Here is a 21,610-nt window from a genome sequence, read left to right as displayed (position 1 = left end):
AGATTTAAGAATTTCTGACGTTGATATAACCTTTTTCGGGTGGCATGGTGGCGCAGTGGGTAGCGCTGCTGCCTCGCAGTTAGGAGACCAGGGTTCGCTTCCCGGGTCTTCCCTGCCTGGAGTTTGCATGTTCTCCCAGTGTCTGCGTGGGATTCCTCTGGCTGTTATGGTTACCTCCCACAGTCCAAAGACATGCAGGTTAGGTGCATTGGCGATTCTAAATTGTGCTTGGTGTTGTGTGTGTGTGTGCTCGCCCTGCAGTGAGCTGGTGCCCTGCCTGGGGTTTGTTTCCTGCCTTGCGCCCTGTGTTGGCTGGGATTGACTCCAGCAGACCCCCGTGATCCTGTAGTTAGGATATAGCGGGTTGGATGATGGATGGATGGATATAACCTTTTTTCAGTATAGAATGATGGGACAGCACAGAGCAGCAGTGCTTAGCATTGCCATGTCATAAATTCAGGCCCCTTGAGTCATGTGTGCAGTGTGCATATTCCCTCCATCCCTTTTGGGGGCTTTCCTCCAGGTGTTTTTATCTTTCTTACACATCGCCAAAGACATGCAGGATACGTTAACTGATGATGATCCCAAATTGGCCTAAGTGTAGGTGTGTGTTTGTGTGTGTGAGTTAAACTAATCCAGGACCGTTTCCTGCCTTGTACTCAAGTGCTGCCAGGTTAAGCTGTTGCTCCTCTCATCAGTGAACTGGATTAGACAGGTTTGAGAATGTATGTATTTGTCTACCACAGGTCTAAGCACATCCTGTGGGCAGACTGTTATTTGATGGATTAAGTAACTCCAGTTGAAATCCCCGGTCATAAATGCAGAAGCTAAGGCTAGGGTCCAGTCTCTTTCATGTTTATTTTTACGACCTGACTTACTCTTTTCTGATCTTCTTATTTCCTAACTGTCCGTGTTTTGAAATGTGATAGTGGTAATGAGTGATCTGCAAATAGATTTTTTAAAATTTTATATTCATTCTTTGAAGTTGTAGGCAGAGTTGTCAAATTTGCATCATCCTTTCTTAAGCAGCAGTGTTTAGCTGACCCATTCCACATGCTCGATTTGAATTGTACATTCTGGGATACCATTCGTGTTGACCCGAATCCACTTCTCGGTGAATGATTCAAGCCAATTCTTTCGGCTTACAGCCATTCCTAGGCCACCTGTAACATAAAACCTCCAGTATTTCCTGGGTCGTCCCTGTGCTGTCCTCCAAATGAACTGTGCCCGGTTTACCTTCAGCAAAAGTCAGTAAGGGGGAATGTTTATCAGAGGTCAAAACCACACCAGTTATCTCATTTTTTATTGAAAGTGTCCATCCATCCAACCATTATCCAACCCGCTGAATCCGAACACAGGGTCACGGGGGTCTGCTGGAGCCAATCCCAGCCAACACAGGGCACAAGGCAGGAACCAATCCTGGGCAGGGTGCCAACCCACCGCAGTATTGAAAGTGTCATGTATCTAAACAACAACAACAATTTATTTCCTGTATAGCCCAAAATCTGGCAAGGAGTGGGTGTCAGAAAAGGGTAAATAGAATGAACAAAACAGAAGACACAAGTAATCCTCTTCACAGAGCTTGATGGCTAATCTATCATTGTCACTTCATGAATACAATAGAGTGGTACAGTAGTAATGGTACAAAAATACAAAGCAAAATTCTAGAATAGATTATATCAGTCACTAAATACGGAACTATTACATGTGAGGATGCCGATTTGTTCAGAGTCCTGGTGACCTCGGCCAACAATCCTCGTCCATCCTACTGGCCATTCCACATCTGAGTCAGTGCTGGACCCGCCAATCTGATGAAAGGACCTTTATATCCAATGAAAAACGCAAATAGATAAATTGTAGGGACTAGAAAGTAAATAATAAGGGAGCAGATAAATAGGGTATTCAGAATTGGAGCCTATGGATGTTGCCAAAAGGCGAGAATAAACCAGCACCTGGACTAAAACAAGTTAAAAGCCAACAAGGAGGTCCTAACATATTTGAGAACCCTTTCACTAGATAAAATAAATTTGCAGAGTAATTTCTAGCGAGTCTTTTAATCAAACATTTAGAAACCGTACAGTGTGTGCTGCCATCTAAAATTCTGAGTGAGTCTGATGTTATAGATCTATGAAGGAATGATTTTGGACAAAAATCAGTGAATAACTATACAAACAAGTAGAAGTAACGTGAAATGTGACAATAAATAAATACTATGTGAAATGTGAGTATAAATAATTAAATGTGTCACAAAATATGTTTTGTTGCTTATTTCTTCATATACATAATTATTTTGTTATTTATTTACTAGAGTGGAGAGCCCCCCGGCGCCTTTAGCACCCAACCCCCAGTTGCGGCCAGAATATTAGTAAAATCTGTAAATGTACAAAAGAAAAATTATTATTTATTGGAGTCAAAATCACAGAATTCCATAAATATGTAAAAGAAAAATGAATTATTACTTAACAGAGTAAAAATCATGTAATGAGAATAAAATATTTACTCTCTACCGATTGGAGTATTCCCGTTAAACCGAGTTCCACTATGCTCGATGAGTATTTAAAAGAGACTAATTAAATGATCTGTTCGTTTTAACTGACATTCTTATAGATAAAAAAATTTACTCATGTAAATAACAGGAAAAATCACGTGAAAAGTAAAGTGGTATGCAATGGGTCATCGTAACTCGACCTTCAGCTATCTAAATCACCTAAATACAAACATTGGTATTATGAATAGATATTTTTTTTAATAGTTTATTTCTGTGAAAGAAAGTTTACTTGATCAAAAATAAAAACCACAACTTTCTTGATATTAAAAACCACGACTTTCTTGATATTTTAGTATATAATTTGAAAATGGTGTAAGAATCTGAAAATCTAACAACATCACATTAAAATTCGATAATTTCTGAAAAGAATGATACCAAATATATATATGTAGGTTTTAAAATAAGCCCAATTTCGAATCGTTGCATGTTTAGGTTTAGGATTTTATGTACTGTATAGAGAGTAGATTTCAGTAAAATTCATCCATCCTCTTCCGCTTATCCGAGTTCGGGTCGTGGGGGGCAGCAGCTTGAGCAGAGATACCCAGACTTTCCTCTCCCCGGCCACTTCTTCTAGCTCTTCCGGAAGAATCCCAAGGCGTTTCCAGGCCAGCCAAGAGACATAGTCCCTCCAGCATGTCCTGGATCTTCCCTGGGTCCTCCTCCCGGTTGGACGTGCCTGGACCACCTCACCAGGGAGGTGTCCAGGAGGCATCCTGATCAGATGCCCGAGCCACCTCATCTGACTCCTCTCGATGCGGAGGAGCAGCGGCTCTACTCTTAAAAATTGAATGCAAAAAAAAAATTCATGCAACATGAAATAAGTCCTGAAAAGAAAACGGTCACTTTCACTCATCAAAGTTAAGAGGGCAGACTCTTAACAAGTACTGGTTTTTAATTGGTAAAGCCTTGGGACACAAATCTTTAGCCATCAAGTGCCACATGTACAGCAGTCACTTCAGATGCAGACTCTTAATGATAAATCTGGATTTTCTTGTATTAAAGTAGCCGCTTTACCAAGTAATTGTGGGTTACTTTTTCTTGCACTATTATCTGACACACACAGCTTTGAGCATGTCCATCAGCCACAGTATTCCAAAGTCAAGTAAAGCACATTTGTCCACACTGCTGGTGAGTCTTCAATCAAAAACACTACTTGCTAGAGTCCACCTGCTGAACTTTGATGAGAGCAAGTGGTAGATTTCGTGTCAGGTCTTATTTTATGTTGCATGGTGTTATGAACTAGAGAGTCTCAAAGCATAACACATGCCAAAACATAATCAAAATGATCCCTAGACGGGGTATGACCATCAAAACCCGGCTTGTCACACAGAGGGCAGTGAAGAATCTTTATAAATTAAAAAGTTTATTTTTGTAAAAATGCTTTGAGGCATAAAATCAGCTCCAATGATCGCTAAGGCAAAGACAGTTCAAATCAAACAATATCCCAAAACACAAATCCACAGAACAGTCAGAAATACAAAGGACAGAAGTCAAAAATCCCAGAAACCACAGCAGCACAGAAAAAAAAACTAGGAAACTCGCCACCCCAGGAGCGCATTCAATGGACCGCAGGGGGTTGTGGGATTTTCCCCTCGGCCTTTATGAGGACTGAGGGCAGTCCCATTGTGATGATGGGCAGGCAGCCCTGACTCTTGGGCCACCATCCGTAAAACAAAAAAGAAATGAAAATGGCATTTGAACACCAACCAGGGGAGGAACCCTGGCTAAAATGTAACATGAGTGGCATCACAGGAATAAATAATAATAATAATTCTTTGCATTTATATAGTGCTTTTTTCACTACTCAAAGCACTCAGCAATTGCAGGTTAAGGGCCTTGCTCAGGGGCCCAACAGAGCAGAGTCCCTATTGGCATTTACGGGATTCAAACCGCCAACCTTCTGATTGCCAGTGCAGATCCCTAGCCTCAGAGCCACCACTCCGTCTGAATGAAGAAATAATTAACTATGTACTGTAGTTAAATGTTTCACAAAAGATATTTCTTTGTTGATACTTACATTTCATGTTGATATTTTTTATTGTTACATTTCACAGTACTTTTATTTATCTCCGTATATATTCAGTTTGATTTAATTCTTTCTTACAGGCGTTTTATCACAGGCTTACCCAATAAGAGCTTTTAATGTTGCTCGTAAAAGTAATAAAAGTGGAATCACAATGATTTGAGTAAAACATTATAAACATATAAAAGCCTAACGAGAATCATAAACTGCATAATTAATAAGCAAAATATATTACAAAACACCAACAAGCACTGAAGACAGGAAAGATTAGTGAGCTTACCCTCAAGATTTTAGGAATATCGTCAACGTTTCTTTGTAAGTAAGTCTGAGGGAGACTTGCCATAATGAGAAGTAAACAAAATGACATCTTTTATTGGCTAACTAAAAAGATTACAATATGCAAGCTTTCGAGGTAACACAGACCCCTTCTTCAGGCAAGATGTAAGACTATTGTATGTAGACTTGGCTTTCACTTCATCATTACAAAATGGTACACCATTCACAGACATAGTGCCACTAACATTTTATTTTTTGTACTGCCACTTTGCATTACCTGGACCCTTAAGTCCTATTTCTCCTCTAGGTCCGCCTTACCCATCTTGTATTTAAATGTAATGTTATATGTACTGGATTGAGAACTTTTCACATTTGTAAATTTAGCTTACTCTGGCAGCATTAAGCTTTATGGTATGAAATGTAAGTTGTTGGGCTAAACACTGAGAATAAAAGCACTTTCTTGCCCTGAAAAACATAGAAAATAAGTAGAGGGAAAATAAGAGAAACTATAACAGTTTGCAGAAACAGCATTAAAAAATGACAGTGATTTTGAAACATATAAGAATGGTGGGCATGTCTTCTCACCATTAGGCTAGGATTAGGGAAGGAGAGAAGGCATTTTTAATTATCAGGACTGTGTGACATTGTGTATTCTGCATTTTTTATTCTATTACAGTTTGTTGTGAGTGGTGGTTAGAAATATAGACGACCCCCGGAATTTGCGGGGGTTACGTTCCTATAGCACCAGCGAATTGTGAAAAACCACAAATTTTGGATGTAGTCAAAAAAATGCAGATAAATGCTATTTTTATAGTTTAAACCCTAAATATGCCCCCAAACCACTTTATTTTCATTTCGAACTCAGCTTAATATGTTATCCTAAAAAAAGAATGTAAAGGTAAAGCCGTATACTGTACAGTACTGTACTGCTATGTCTCCTGCAGTGCTAGAATGTAAAATACCGATGTTACCCCTATATGTACTGTAATTCATGCAAGCGTGTTTTCTTTGGTATAAGTAGGGTAAATAAGTAATAATTTAATTTAATAAAAATACAGTAAAATGTACAGGTACTCACCAATAATGAATGATATTGATTGAAGATGATGATGAATTAGCTGTGCAGTACGATGAAGGTATGTAATGAAGATAATGACTGCACAGCAAAGCAGAGGATTTACAGCTCTTCGGGTGGCTACTGCGGCATAACTTTTTAGTTTCTGGAGCAAATCCAGTAGTTCAACCTTCTCCTGGACTGTCTTAAACTTCTTCTGGCGTTTAGGTTCATTGCCAGAAGCCTTACAAGGTGCAGGGCGTGTGGGCTGCATCTTAGGACTTTAAGAACAAAACAAAAAACACGAGAACGCTTAGCGAAACACTCGAGATAGCTACACACGGTAAACTGTTATGATACCGGAATGCTGGGCTGCATCTGCCGGAGATTGATTACAGAGCAGCAGCCAATCAGCAGCAAGGAGAAATGAATAACGCTCTCGGATTGGCTACTTTCACCATTACAAGCCACCTTTTCCTCTACGGTTGCTTTGTGTTCTCTCTACAGTACAGTATTGCCATGAAAAAAGCCATAAAAAATTGCGAAGGATATTTGTGGTTTCTGCTAACAACTATTCAGCGAACGACTGAGGCCGTGAATTCTGAACTGTGACTTCGCGGGGGTCTACTGTACTGCCTCAGCCGACTGTGCCATGACACTGCCTCTGTGGGGTCTGGATGGTCTCCCTGTGTGTGTGTGGTTATGAGGATTGATGCCATTTCCTACACATAATTGAACAGGCAAATTAAAGGTAGTCACATCATATGGTTAATCACAGGCAACTCTGCATTTGTAGGAGTTTATTCCCTAACACCATCTTTTGAAAAGAGTTGATTTCTCTCCACTGTGTTTTCAGGTGCCCCCATAAAAAAAGAGAAGTAAGAGTAACAATGAACCAAAATCACCAAACATCTTTTAGATGTTTTAGCACCAAAATGAAGAGAATCATCCAGAATTTGAGATTTTTTTTTTTTTCAGAAATGATGTTGATCAGATACGCATGGTATGCAAACTATTGCAGCACAGCAATCAAGCATTTACGCAACCATCTAAAATTCAACCACACGGTCCAATATGTCAATGAAAGCTAATCAAACAACACCAAGTCCCAGTAACTTTGAGCCTACGACACAGATAACCATTCGCTTTTTAAGCTATAGCACAAGTCTACATCCAGGAGGCTATCTAAAGCAAAATGAGATAACAGTAGTGCATTTTATCTTTCAAAAGACATTGCTCTTATTATAACTCTACTCAATGGAGGTTTTAAAAAATAATCCCACACCTAGGGTAAAGAGGTACATCATCCTCTCCTGTAATTATTTTTCAAAAAGCTGCATTGCATTTACTTTATCCGAAATGTCGAACAAAAATAAAAATTGATCTGAATCAAAGTGGTGTTTTATGCAACCACAACTGATTTGTGGTTAAGGAGAATCTATGGGAATATGCCTGAGCATAATGGTTCATTATCTTGATGAGGAATTTATGCTAAAAAGCAGATTCTTGCAAACAGCATGCTTTCTCCAAGAACGGAGATAGAACAGCTCAGGGACAGAAAGCAGCAAGTTGCATGACTGCATGATGAAGTGAGCATGCATGATTACAGATAACACAGCAACTGCGCTGAAGGACTGGACCACATTTCAGAGCTTTGGCCATCGGTTACAGTTAGCAGTTAGTGAGTATCTGATGGTATTTATGCTAAAAGTACACACTGGGTATGCTTTTACAATTTTGCCGTATCTTATATAGGTAACAGATAACTGCATAACTACTGCATAAGCATATAGTGAAATTGAAAATTACAGCATTTAGATGGTGATGTTCTGTTTTGATTTGATGGCACTCTATTTGTATTCTAATTCATAATAATGGGTTCATGTTGTATAGATGACCCATGGGCAGAAGCATATGAGGTGTGTCACCATCTAAGTATATCTTAAGCCTGCTATAAATTGTTACATTTAATGCTTTTACATATCTGTGCAGCAGAACTATCAGGCTGTCTATATTAACTTAATCTTACAGTACTGTCATTTAAGATTTTAGAATCTGCTTTCATTTTAGGTACAACTGCAACTTGTTTGTTTCTGCTGTAATAAGAAAACAATTTAATATTTGTAAACATTTTACATTTTTGAATGGTAAGTGGAGGTGAGGTCAGGTTTTTCCTCCCAGCTGTAACAGGGACTACTAAGGATGTATTGAGTGATTTGGAAATTGTAGAGTGAGAGGTACTGCTTAGATTAAATAGGCTGAAATCAAACAAATCACCAAGAGCAGATAATATTTCCCCTCGAGTGCTTAAGGAGGCTAGCAAGTACATATACTGTATAAACCTCTGACGCATCTTTTTTTGGAAGTCACTGCCGACTGAGAAAATTCTGATGGACTGGAAAATGGCAAATATTATCCCTTTATATAGAGCGATAGACCAGGCAGATCCATGCAACTGTAGGCCAGTAAACTTAACGTGCATCACTGGTAAATTAATGGAAGGAATTATTAAAGATAAGTTTGAACAACACATGAGTTTTAGTGAACAGTCAGCATGGGTTCAGAAGAGCGAGGTCAGAGGATTGAAACTGTTAATTTAAAGTGAGAACACAGGAACACAGTTGGAAACTTGTTAAGGTTAAATTTTGCACAAACAAAGTTGTTCTTCACACAGAGGACCATAAACAGATGGAATAAGTGACCCAATTGTGTGGAAGACACTAAGATTTTAGGGATTTTCAAAGCTCAACTTTATGTTATTTTGGAAACATTAAGTAGATGGGACTGGTGAGCTTTGTTGGGCTGAATGGCCTGTTCTTGTCTAGATTGTTCTAATGTTCTGTTTGGGAAGAAAGGGAACATTTTCATAAAATTTTATTTCATAATTATTACTAAATCATAATTATCACTAAATTAATGGATGACAAAAATCGTGACAAATACTTTTAGCAAGTGTGCCTTGTCTACTGTCTTATTTTAAGCAATTCATGTAAAATTTTTCTACTAATTCATTATTTAACAGTTTCACAATAACAACTTTGTAAGTGGAGGTTTTACTCTACTTTATCTATGCAGATAACCACACAGGTGGCACAGTGGTAGTGGTACTGCCTCGCATAAGGAGATCCTGGGTTCGGATCCTCCCTGTGTGGTAGCACTCTTAGTATTGAGAAAAGCTGTATATGAATTAAATGTACTATTATTATTATTATACAGTATATGCAATAGGCAACACAAAATACAATATGTATTTTATTGAAAATAACAATCACAATTATAATATCAAGGGCAATAATCATCAGTTATTCATTTTGTAGTAATTCTGCACCCCATCCTGTGGTCATTATTGTGGTCAAAATTCCTGGGCATCTTTCAGACAGAGTGGGGTGTTTCTCAATGTCCTGACTAAATTGCCCACCATTCTGGCCCCCTAATCATCCCCGCTCCCTAATTGCCCAAATCACTTCCTCACCACCAAACTGCCCTTGCATCATTCAGGTGGATGCTACACTTTGGTGGTTGTTGAAGTGGCTCCCCACTGTCTGTGTAAAACACTTTGAGTAAGTTAGAAAAACGCTACTGTGCATAAATGTTATTAATTATAGTTATTGCCACTATTCAGCTGACAGATTTTATCCAAGGTGTCTGAGAAGATTAGGATACACTGTAATTCATAAAGGTTTGCACAGAGAGTCACAGTTTACAAATGATTGAGCAGTGTTGGGGTTTAAAGCTTAATGTCTTAGCCTCTGTAACACCCTACCTGCAACAGAGATACTTGAGAAACAGAGCAGTTCTACTGTACTTTAGAGTTGCATTTTGCAACCACCTCCTAGATGAATTAACTGAGTGAACCATTTTATGTACTATGACATCATATAACTGTGGGCATTTGGTTTCTCTCAGTTCTGTTTGAATTTGTTATTTTGGAAACCCATACTGTATCCATGGTTAGGGTTTGAAACATTTTGAAATCGGACACACAGAGACTTGGCCAAGGTCATTGAATATGTAACATAACATTACCAAAACCCCTTAATCCAGTTAATGTTGCTAATTGGCCATTGCCTGGTTATCTCAAAAGCGAATAAACCACGCCATGTGGAGGGATGATGGGTACAAGCAATATGTTATGCAAATGGAAATGAAGAATGCAGGGGAAAATTGCCAAGGATGAAGGGATTTCCAGACAGTACTCCCCAGTCATAATTAAACAGCAAACTGCTAACCGTTTCACAAATGTGGCTGCTGAACTGCTTCTTTATATAAAAAGTTAAATAAAGTCACAAAGAAGTGTGCCCTAGTAGCCAGGGTAATGTTGGGGTGGGATGTACTCACATTACAAAAATTCTTCTTCTTCTTCTGCCTCCAGGTTTACCAGAGAAATACCATTTAATCATTGCACCACAGTCTGAAAATGAAATAAAATAACAATACAATGCATAAGTAATCACCATTCATCAGTCTATTTCCCAAACTCACTTATTGTAATGGAAAGCCGCACAAGCCAGGTCCTAGGTAGGAAAACACTGAGTGCGAGACAGGGATCATCTCCAGACAGAGTAGCAAGAGGTATGATATAAATTGTAATATTTCTGAATCAGTTTGTAAAGGATATTACATGCAAATAGGTTGTTCCATTCCATTTTTGTTTTCCAAAGGTGGCGATGTAACTCTGTATGTTATTTTTTACTAAACACTGATCCTTGTGGAGATTTTCTCCTGCTCCTTTGTTGTGTTTGTAAATTGTAGACTTGGATAAATTTCAGACTTCATTGTAATGTAGATAAAATGAGTTAATGCGTGTGGGATGTGAAACGATCTGAAATCCTTATCCACAGATTCTCTGAACTCACAGGGATTAATTAAACTAAATCAAATCAAATTTTATTTGTCACATACAATTATACACACAGTACAATTTGTAGTGAAACGCTTAGTAGCTGAATTCCAAAACTGTGCTTTAGAAGGAGAAGAATATAAAAGGCAATAAACCATAAATACAACTCAATAAATAGCAGTAAAAATCAGTATGTACAATGATGGCAGTAGTGTTCATTATATTAATATTATCAAAGCATATAAACAGTAGGGCAGCATTTAGCTTTAGGTATTGGTGATTCCCTGACCGCACAGAGAAGAGGCCATTGTTGGGTTTTCTGGTATTTTTGGTAATTTTCTTTACCCTTATCCAATGTTGCTGGTCCTGGAGGTTACAGAGTGCACACTCAGTGATGCATTCAGCTGACCACACCGGCAGACTACTCCCTCCAGAGCCTTGTCGTGTGCCACTTCCAAACCAAGTCAGAATATTCTGATGGTGGATATGTAGAAGTATCTGGGAGAGCAGCTTAAAATCCCTGAGGCATCTGAGATGGTAAAGACGTTGTCATGCCTACTTCACCATGGTGTCAGAGTGCTTGGACCAGGTCAGGTGCTCTGTAATGTGGACACCAAGATAATCTCAAACTGCCCACCCTCTCCACCTGAGTGCTGTTAATGCTAAGGAGGTGGTAGTGCCTCTGCTGTTTTCTCCCAAAGTCCACAATCAACTCCTCTATCTTGCTGACATTCAGGAAAGACTGTCCTTACTAGGGTTGTCAAAAATGTTGATAAGTTGATTATACACTTCCAGTTCACCATGACTCGAGTTGCAGCCCTGTTTCTGTCCAATCACAGATGTTATGAAGATGGCAACTTCAGCAGCGTTGGAGCCTTGACCAGCATGCTTAACTAACAAAAAGGGCAGCAGGAGTGGTGTCTGTAAATTCTTTAGCATTGTGGCAAATGGGAACGTAAAACCACAAGATGTATGCAACTTGTGCAAGCAACTCAATGCAAAAACATTCAAGAGTTATCTTATTTCTACGTTACGGAAACATTAATAAGTATAAACCTGTAAAGTGTTGCATTTGAGGCAGGGATGTGATATTTATTTTATTGTACAGGCTAAAACTTTGTGGTCAGTTAAACGTTTAACACATCAAGAAGGGAACTTCAGTTATTGTCACCTTCCGGGTCAATTTTATTCTGTACTTTTCACTCGGGGCAACACTCTTTAGTACCAGAGCTCTGATTCTCCCTTGATTTTGAAACATTCACTGCGAAGTCTACTGCCATAGTGAATCACTTTCTTTTATTTTATCATTTACAATTTTAAAATAATTTTTTAATCACAACTATTATATAAAGTAAGGTGCTATAACTTTTCAGTGCTTAACTGGATAAGCAGTTGTGCTATACTACTCCACCATACATCATAAATATTTAACAGCTCATTCAAATTTGACAAACAGGTAAACTCTGTAGTTGGATGTAGTTTTTCTTTCCTTTAGTGATTTTGAAAAGGCCATCCATGCTTTTATAACATCAAACCTGTGGTACTGCAACCCTCTGTATGTGGGTATTGATCAGGCCTTGTTATGATGCCTGACACAAGTCTAGAATGCTGTCTGCTCGCTCATTGACAGGCTCTCGCAAGCGTGACCACATCTTACCAAAACTGACCTTGCTCCATTGGCTCCTGAGCTGCTTCACAATTGATTTTAAAATCATGTGACTTGTTTTTAAATGTTTGAATGGAATGACCCCCTCTTACCTTTTGAAAGTCCTTCTCGTTTACACGCCAGCAACAGCACTGCGGTTTACTAGCCCGGAACTTAGTGGTGCCAAGGTCGAGGTTGAAGCAAAGCAGTGGACTGGGCTTTTGTGTTGCCTGCTTCATATTTTTGAAATAGCTTGCCTTGTTATGTTAGGTCTGCCCCGACATCAGTTACTTTTAGGTCACCATTGAAGACTAATTTCCTTTCACTGGTCTTTGACTGTGTAAGAAGTTAAATGTTATGTTTGTATTTGTTGGTTCATGAACATTCATAAGTATGAGTGTGTATGTGTGTGTGGGTATTCTGAGTATATCTTTCATATAAGGTTTGTCATGATTGTAATTTTGTTACGTATATATGTATATATATATATATATATATATATATATATATATATATACACAGGGGGTCCTTGGGTTACGACACAGTTCCGTTCCTTCAACAGTGATGTAACCCAAATTTTGATGTAAATCGAAACACACCCTAGCCTAAGTCACTTACCTATCCTAACACATTTGTAAAATCATAATCTAGAACATTAAAACACAACTAAGCCACAGAAAAAGGAAAAGGACATAAATATGTACACTGTACTGTAGTAACAGAAAAAATGACAAAAAAATGAGTGTAAAAAAAATTCATTTCCTTTATTCCTTTCTCTTTACAATGTCTAATTTCACTTCCATCATGACTGCTTTCCTCTTCTTCGAAGCACTACCATCTGACGACTCTGACTTTTCGTTTAGGAGCCATGATAAGGGCCAAAAAGTCGCCAAACAAAGCAACACAAATGGACCACTTGTGCCACTCGCAACCAAACTCGTTTGCCAACTCCCTCACTCATACGCTGCGCTCAACCAAACTAGTTTGCCAACTCCCTCACTTGAACGGTGCGTACTTCTGCCGCCTGCAACCAAACTAGTTTGCCAACTCCCTCACTCATACGCTGCGTACTTCCGCTGTGCACAACCAAACTAGTTCACCCACATAGTCTGTAAGTATGGCGCTAACGACGTAAGCCGAAACACTCACATCACAATATAAAAGAAAGTTTATATGGGAGTGAGCGTCGTAAACTCGAAACGTAATTTGTTGAGACGTCGTAACCCGAGGACCTCCTGTATATTTAAACTGTTTCTTTTAGCTTATCTTGTACTGAACTTTGGTTCTGTTTAGACTGTTTTTTTCAAGTAAAATTTGACTTGACTTGTGTGCTCATGTATGTCCAGCTGTGCTTCAGATGGTGTATTTAGTATGTCCGGGTTCATTTTAAGCCCAACAAATGCATGCAGCGATCTCACAGAAGAGCACATTGACATGCTAGCCTTTCTTGCAAAAAATGTGTAACTTACAAAAATATTTTTACACAAAAATACAAGGTGCACTGTTTGCATTTCTGAAAAGTGTGTTACTGATCTGTTTGTGTGTTGCTTTTCTGAACAATTGTTTGCAAGAGGCCACATTGTTGTACTTTTTACTTGAATGTTTATTTAATATTTGTTTTAATATTCTTCTGTGTACCATTCACAAAAGGTTGCAATACTTATACAATTACCCATAACACTTTAGTTTATGTACTGCAGAAATGCATCTGTTACACTTTCATTATTATGTAACAAGACCTTAGCAGACACTTCTTTGGTCTTCATAACACTTTCAAAGCATCAGTAAAGTGTTTATTTATCTCTGCAATGTGACCGACTAATGAGATTTACTCATTAGAACTTTGGAGTGGACTGAGGTGGCTTAACTGAGACATACAGTATGTCTCTTGATTTTACATGTTTAGTATAAGGCCTGTAAACCCTTCATATTACCGAGTCATTTTACCCGCATGTCAGTATGCTGCACAGCACAGAGATGAATAACCCATCTACTGATGATTTATGTGTTATGAAGAACAAAAGAAGTGTTTGTTAGTGCCTTCTTACATAAGAGTAAGTGAGTAATAGATGCATTTTACTGGCACCTAAACTCAAGTATTACTAATTAACCTTTACTGACATTTGTAACATTTCATTGTACTTCCTCAGTAGCAGTGTGTTTTCATCAACGTAAAAAAAAATTGTTGAATAGATTTTAAGTTCTTTTCTCATTTACATTTAATGACTAAAATTTCTATTATTTGTTGTCATCAATGTTAATTTAATTAATATGGAATTTCCATTTATTTTTTTATTGAGTTACATTGTATACTGTATTGGGTATTGGAAATGGCATTGAATTTCAATACTTTTCTTAGTTTTGTTTCAAAGTTTAAAATGTTGGTATCGTGAGAACCCTAGTCCTGACACCAGTGTGACAGACTCTCCGCTTTGTCCAGGTAAGCCAGCTCATTGTTGTTGGAGATCAGGCCTACTGCGGCTGTGTCATCAGCAAACCTGACAGTACAGTATTGTTAGTCTTGTGCAGCCATACAGTCATAAATGTAGAGATTAATTGAAGGTTCTGTCCTTTTCTGAAAAGCTCGGGGAATTAAACCTCTTGAGTCTTTGAGCTACGTGGAACCCAATGCAAGTCTTTAGAATTCTCAAAGGTATCGGTAAAGTTAATGCAGTGGCATTTTGTCAGTTAAATAGAGAATGAAAATACTTGGGGAAAGTGCATTTAAGATCAGAGCCATGAAGCATTTCTTAACATAAAGGGACACAGAAGTCTGGGTGACATTACCAAGTGATGCAGTCGAAGTGGACATTTTGCCAAATTTTAGAAAGTATTTAAATGAAGTATTGAGACAACTTAGCTACTGAGTATTCAAATGAGCTTGATTTACCGAGTGACCACTTCTTGTCTGTATAATGTGTTGTGTGTTTCAGAAGAAAAACCCTTGTGTTAATTCTTCCATGTTCAAAAACCCTGTTGTTATATTCGATTGTGAACTGTTTTAAAGCATACAGTAAAGCTATTTGTCAAAATACGTTCCTTCATTTTAGGAGCACATCATCGATTCAGTCAGTCCTTGTTAAATTTTTCTTTTTTTTATCTGGACTACTGCACCATTGTGTGTAGTTGTCTTCCCATTTGACCTCAATATCAGCTCCAGATGGTTCACAATTCTGACACACACGTTTTAGTATCAGCTTTAAATTGTTTGTATTACTTCCTTGTTGATAAACACGTTTAATTAACAATTGTATGAATAATTTTTACAGCTCTCCACAGCAATCTCCGTCTGATTTATCTGCTTTCATTAAACCTTATGTAACCCGTCAGTCATTTATTGGATAGAACAATGCTTGAAGCAAATGCTGTTTAGTTCAAAAGCGTTAGATCTCACTGCTGCTCAATTTTAAAACAACATCATCTATTTCTATAGCACATTTTCATAAAGAGAATGTAGCTCAGAGTGCTTTACAAGGTGTTTAAGAAAAAAATGCAAGAAAAGAAAAACAGAAAGGGATAAGAATAAGAATAAAATCAGTGACATGCTAGAAATAGTAAATGAGAATAAATGAATATGCTTTTCCATAACACAGATACGTAAGTAACAGATAGAGTAGAGTCCTTATTTATAAATTCATTTTAAATGTTTTTAATGGTAAGTCTAATGCTATGGTTAGATGGCTGGGGAGGACTGGAAAAAAAGCAAAAAACTGCAGAAGTGTGATACTGTAGAAAAAACAATCTTCTTGGGTTCCAAGGCCAAAAAGACCACTTAGCCCCCTCTGGGCATTCTGCCTAACATAAATGAACTTAAGTCGTTCCTTACTGTTTTCTAAGCTTCGTCCTAGAAGATTTGATGCAGATGGTCTCATCGATGGTGGGGGTACCTGCTTATGTTCCAACATCATAGGTGGCTGCACAGCACTTTGATCAGGTGGTGGTGGCGTAAAACCACAGGAAAAAACTGTAAAGTAAGCAGAGTATAGATTAATTTTGATTACAAATCCCAGAGGTACTGTAAATGATATATCTATGCCTATATAATCTATAAGAAGTATAACAAAAATGCAGCAGTGAAAAAACAAATTTTAAAAAGCGGAGTTTTAGGAGATAGGTTAGCATATCTTTACTGGTAAAGTTTTACTGGTAAAGATACCAGATTTTTGGCACATAGCAGCAAACGGCCGCCTCACTACTTCTTTTATACTTTGCTATTCTAATAGTGATTTGCTTCATATTCCAAGGTTATGACAGAAAATGTAGGGGTACAGACTGTCCAAAATATGGAAAGGAGCAAGATTTATTTATATACTATTAATAGTAATTTAAAATCAGTTCTAAAGGGCACAGGTAGCCACTGTAACAATACTAAAACTGCTGAGATGTGCTCATGTGTTTTTTTTTTTGTTAAGATTCCTGCTGCTACATTCTGAACTAATTCAACTGATTGAAGTCTTTCTTAGGTAGACCAGTTAGGAGTGTGTTACAGTAATCTAGTCGACTAAAATAAAAACAAAGTCATGAATTAATTTCTGAGCATTTTCCTGTATTGCAAGAGGTCTTACTTTTAAAGTGTTTCAGGTATACGTCAGAGACCATGGTAACACCTAAATTCATTGCATATGTCTGACTTTTAACGCAAAGGGATCAAGTTTATTTCGAAGACTGTCACTATTTCCACTAAGATTTCTGTGTTTTCTTATTTAGTTTGAGGAAATTACTACTCATTCTTTCACAAAAATGAGTAAGACATTGGGTCAGAGGGCCGAAAGCCTTGGGGTCATCAGGTGCTACAGATAGGTAAAGCTGTGTGTCACTGCATAATTGGGATAGTTCATCTTGTGTGGTAATCTGACCTAAGAGAAGCATGTACATGGAAAACAATGCACCTACATAACACAGATATATCCAATGTCACAGACCCTTGGAACAACAATGCAATACAATACAATACAGTACAGTACAGTATGATACGATACAGTACAATACGATACGATACAATACAGTACAATACGATACAATTTATTTTTGTATAGCACAAAATCAAACAAGAAGTGCTGCAATGGGCTTTAACAGGCCCTGCCTTTTGACAGCCCTCCAGCCTTGACTCTTGTCACAAAAGCAGACCACAGACATAAAAAGGTTTGGGGCAGCCAACCGTATATTGTGCCTTGGCTGCAAATGGGTTTTACTTTGATCAAGATGATCACAGGTTTGAATCCACAACAGAACTGAATATAACAGGAAAAGATGGTGTCTTTAAAGTCCGGGACTAAAAGTGACGTCATTGGGACCAGAACTGGAAGTAACGTCTTCTGGACCGGAAGTGACATCATCCTTGGCGCTGAAACCAGAAATGATGTCTTTTATCCGGGAAGTGACATAATCCATGGCCAGAAAGTGACATCATCACTGGCTCCAGAAAAACAGAAGTGACATCATCCATGGTGCTGGGACCTGGCAAGATTTCCCGTGTATGGTCTGCAGAAGATTGAGAAAGAGTTAGTGCAGCTTGCCATCCCCTGGTCTGGCATGGTAGTATTGTTCTTAAAGCCTTTCAGATGTCTCCCAATCACATGTTTGTGACACTCTGTAGGAAGACAAGGGAAAACTCCCAAAAAAACCCTTTTTGGGAAAAAAATGGAAGAAACCTTGGGAAAGGCAGTTCAGAGAGAGACCCCTTTCTAGGTAGGTTGGGTTTGCAGTGGGTGTCAAAAAAAAAGGGGGTCAATACAATACAATACACAGAACAGAACACAAGTAATCCCTAACACAGTATATCGCAATAGAAATATTACAAGTGCAGAGCAGAATTCAACAGCAGATGATATCACATAATATGATTTGGATATGTTCAGAGTCACGATCACCACAATTGGCTGTTAAATAAGACTGAAATCAATTTATGAGACTACTAGAGAGACCAACCCATTAGCTAAGCTCAGTTATGAGAATACTGTGGTTCATGGTGTCAAATACCGCACTCAAGCCTAAGAGTACAAGAACAGATATGTTGCCTGTGTCAGCATTAACCCACAAGTTATTTGCTAATTTAACCAATGCAACATTAGACAGCTGAAGTACCAAAAGTGTTTTATATGAAACCTAAAAGTTTACACAAGAGTCATACCAATGTAAATACACATATTGAAACTACTGTATAAGGAAACACCAAAATTTGTATATATTATAACTATGTTCTCACAACTGAAAGAAAAATGGTGCTTCCTGCCTTAGTTACATTCTAAATTTAGTTCAAGAAAACTACAATCGAGGACCTGTTATTTTGGTAAGTGCGTGTTGCCTGAATTTCTTGCGTATACAAGTTAATGACGCTAGCACTGGGAGATGATGGGCAGAGCTCTTTATAGATGGGGACACAGTCATCATTGATAATCTACTTCTTCTTTGCCTATGAACTGCTTCAGCAACCTCATCAGTGAGAATCGACTTATGATAATCAGATAAATGAGGCTCTTCGGGTAACAGTGCTTTGGTGTTTACGCATGACTGGAACAGAATTCTTGTGATGGAGGATCTTGAAACTTTAGACCACTGGCACACATAGTGAGGATTTTACGAAACAGTAAATTAAAGGTGCATAAGTTTGACTTCAAGTAGTTTCCTATTGGTTTATTAAATTGCAAAATTAAAATGCTCAATAATTGTTATATATTTTCAAAAAATAATTTTGAATTTTTGTAAACTACCGTTTGTTACTTGGTGTAAATTGCTTCAAACAAATTATAAATGTAAGTGTTTAGTGTGTAGTGTCTTAGACACATGTTTTGTTAATCAGTACTAACATAAAATGCTTGAATCCTTGTTTGAAAGTGGCACCTTGCTGCTTTTTTTACTCTCATTTGACAAACCCTAGAGAACATGCTTCAGTGGAATGTTTCATTTTGTGAGCTTCTCTGCGAATCAATAGCTAGATTCATGTCACATGAGTGTCCGCTTGTGTTTGTGATCCTTGTTGCACACCTCTCTCTTTATTTGAAGGATAACTTTTTTAGAAGTTCAATCAGAAGCAGCTGAGTGGACGCACATGCAGTAGTTAATTCTGTGGTCTTGGGGGAAACTCGTTCATTTAAAATTTGTTTTGATTTTGGGATCAGTGAGCGTGGAAACATGATTAAGACTGTAGCGTTTTTAACAAGTGAGCTCTGCCGAGAATACATTTATAGGTTTATAGGGTCATTAATGCTGTGCTGAAATAACTACTGAAGGATTCATGGCAAGCCTTAGTGATTGGAGAGCACCTCATCAAACAGTTTTTTTGGTTTTTAATTAGTACAAATACTTTTACCATTTACATGTATCTCAGAGTTCAAATGACACCCTTACATAATGAATATCTATCTATCTATCTATCTATCTATCTATCTATCTATCTATCTATCTATCTATCTATCTATCTATCTATCTATCTATCTATCTATCTATCTATCTATCTATCTATCTATCTATCTATCTATTATATAGTGCCTTTCCTATATATCCATCTATTTTGTGAAACCAAAGGTCATTATTGAGCATGTTATCATTATATCTCAAAATGGATTCAAGTGTGAAGGCCATTACTGCTCATAATAACATAGAATAACACAGAATCAAAATGATTGCCGTCACAGTAGTGTTTACAAAAAAAAAAAAAGCGAAAAAGTCACCCTCCGCATCATTATTGAACAAACTGAAAATATGCAGCTTTAAAGGGATGAATCATCTGGTTTTATTAGCTGCGTAGATGCTACCTGTCCACATTACTGAAGGTCCCTTGGGAAAATAGATTTGCTTTTAATTGCAGCATCATGTCTCTGTGCTTTCAGATACTCTGATGCCAATTTGGCCTTGGCAAATAAGGTCTAGTCATACAGAGTATGGAAAATGAAGGCTTTTTATTTTCAATTTCTGAAGCAACACACAGCCCATTAAATACAGTAACTAATTTTATATAGAATGATGCCTTCATTTGGTCATCACTGCATACTTTGAGGTTTTAAAGTTAACGGTAAAAGGACATTGTTTAGAGTGTGATAAAAATATTAAATTCATTCTACAGTTACACTCAGTATACAGTGCCTATAAAAAAAGTACTCACCCCCTGGATGGTTTAACATTTCATTTTTGTATTATATTGAATCACACTGGATTTAATTTGGCTCTTTTGACACTTATCAAACACATAATAAGTGTTCACCCAATTTAATATGACACTCCTGAATCATCATTGGCGCAGCCCATTGGTTTGAGAAGTCACAGATTTAAATCAGTGGAGATCACCTGTCTGGGATTTCAGTTGTTTGTAGTATGATTGCCCCTGGTATCTAAAAGGTCCATCTTATTGTGAGTTAGTATGGTGGCCTAATGTACACAATGAAGACAAAAAAACATTCCAAGCAACTTATTGAAAAGGAGACTGAAAAACACAAGTCAGAGAACTGAGAAAAGAAAATATCAAAATCACTGAATATCCCTTGGAGTCGAGTTAAATCAGTCATTAAAAAATGGAAAAGTATGACACAGCTGTTAACCTGCTAGAGCAGGCTGACCCCAAAAAGTGAGTGAACTTGCAAGAAGAACATTAGAACAATCTAGATGGGAACAGGGCTTTCAGTCCAACAAAGCTTGGCAGTCCTATCCACTTAATTCTTCTAAATAACATCAAGTCGAGTGAGACTAGAGAGGGAGGCCGCTAAGAAACCTATGATATATCTGAATGAGTTACAAGCTACAGGGCAGATATCAACTATTGCCCGTGTGCTTTACCAGTCGCAATTTTATGAGAGAGTGGCAAAAGAGAAAGTCACTGTTAAAAACATGCATAGAAGGAACATGGGGGACTCTGAAATCAATTGCAAGAAGGTTCTGTAGTCTGATGAGATCAAAATTGAGCTATTTGGCCATCAAACTGCACATTATCATACACACCATCTCCGACATGCTGTGGTGATGCTTCCCTGCTGTTGTAAGGGTTGAGAAGAAAATGAATGCAATAATTACAGGGAAATCCTGAAGGAAAACCTGATGTACTCTTTAAGAAACCTGCGCCTTGGGAGAAGATTTGTTTTCCAGCTAGACAATAACTCCAAGGATAAAGTCAAAGCTACCCAGGAATGGCTTAAAAACAACAACGTTAATGTCCTAGGATGGCTAAATTAGAGTTCAGATTTCAATGCAAATGAAAATTTGTGGCTGGACTTGAAAAATGCTATTCACTCTAA

General features: G+C 37.8%; 1 protein-coding gene across 5 annotated transcripts in view; it reads left to right on the top strand.

The window, feature by feature from the left end:
- The window catches only part of rab27b (RAB27B, member RAS oncogene family), a 408,143-nt gene that overhangs the window by 123,470 nt on the left and 263,063 nt on the right, over nucleotides 1-21,610 (top strand). The window lies entirely within an intron of this gene.

The sequence above is a fragment of the Erpetoichthys calabaricus genome, chromosome 5 (assembly GCF_900747795.2).
Source record: "Erpetoichthys calabaricus chromosome 5, fErpCal1.3, whole genome shotgun sequence".
NCBI classification, from domain to species: domain Eukaryota; kingdom Metazoa; phylum Chordata; class Cladistia; order Polypteriformes; family Polypteridae; genus Erpetoichthys; species Erpetoichthys calabaricus.
Note: the sequence above shows the minus strand (reverse complement) of the source record. Positions and strands in the feature narration are given on the sequence as shown.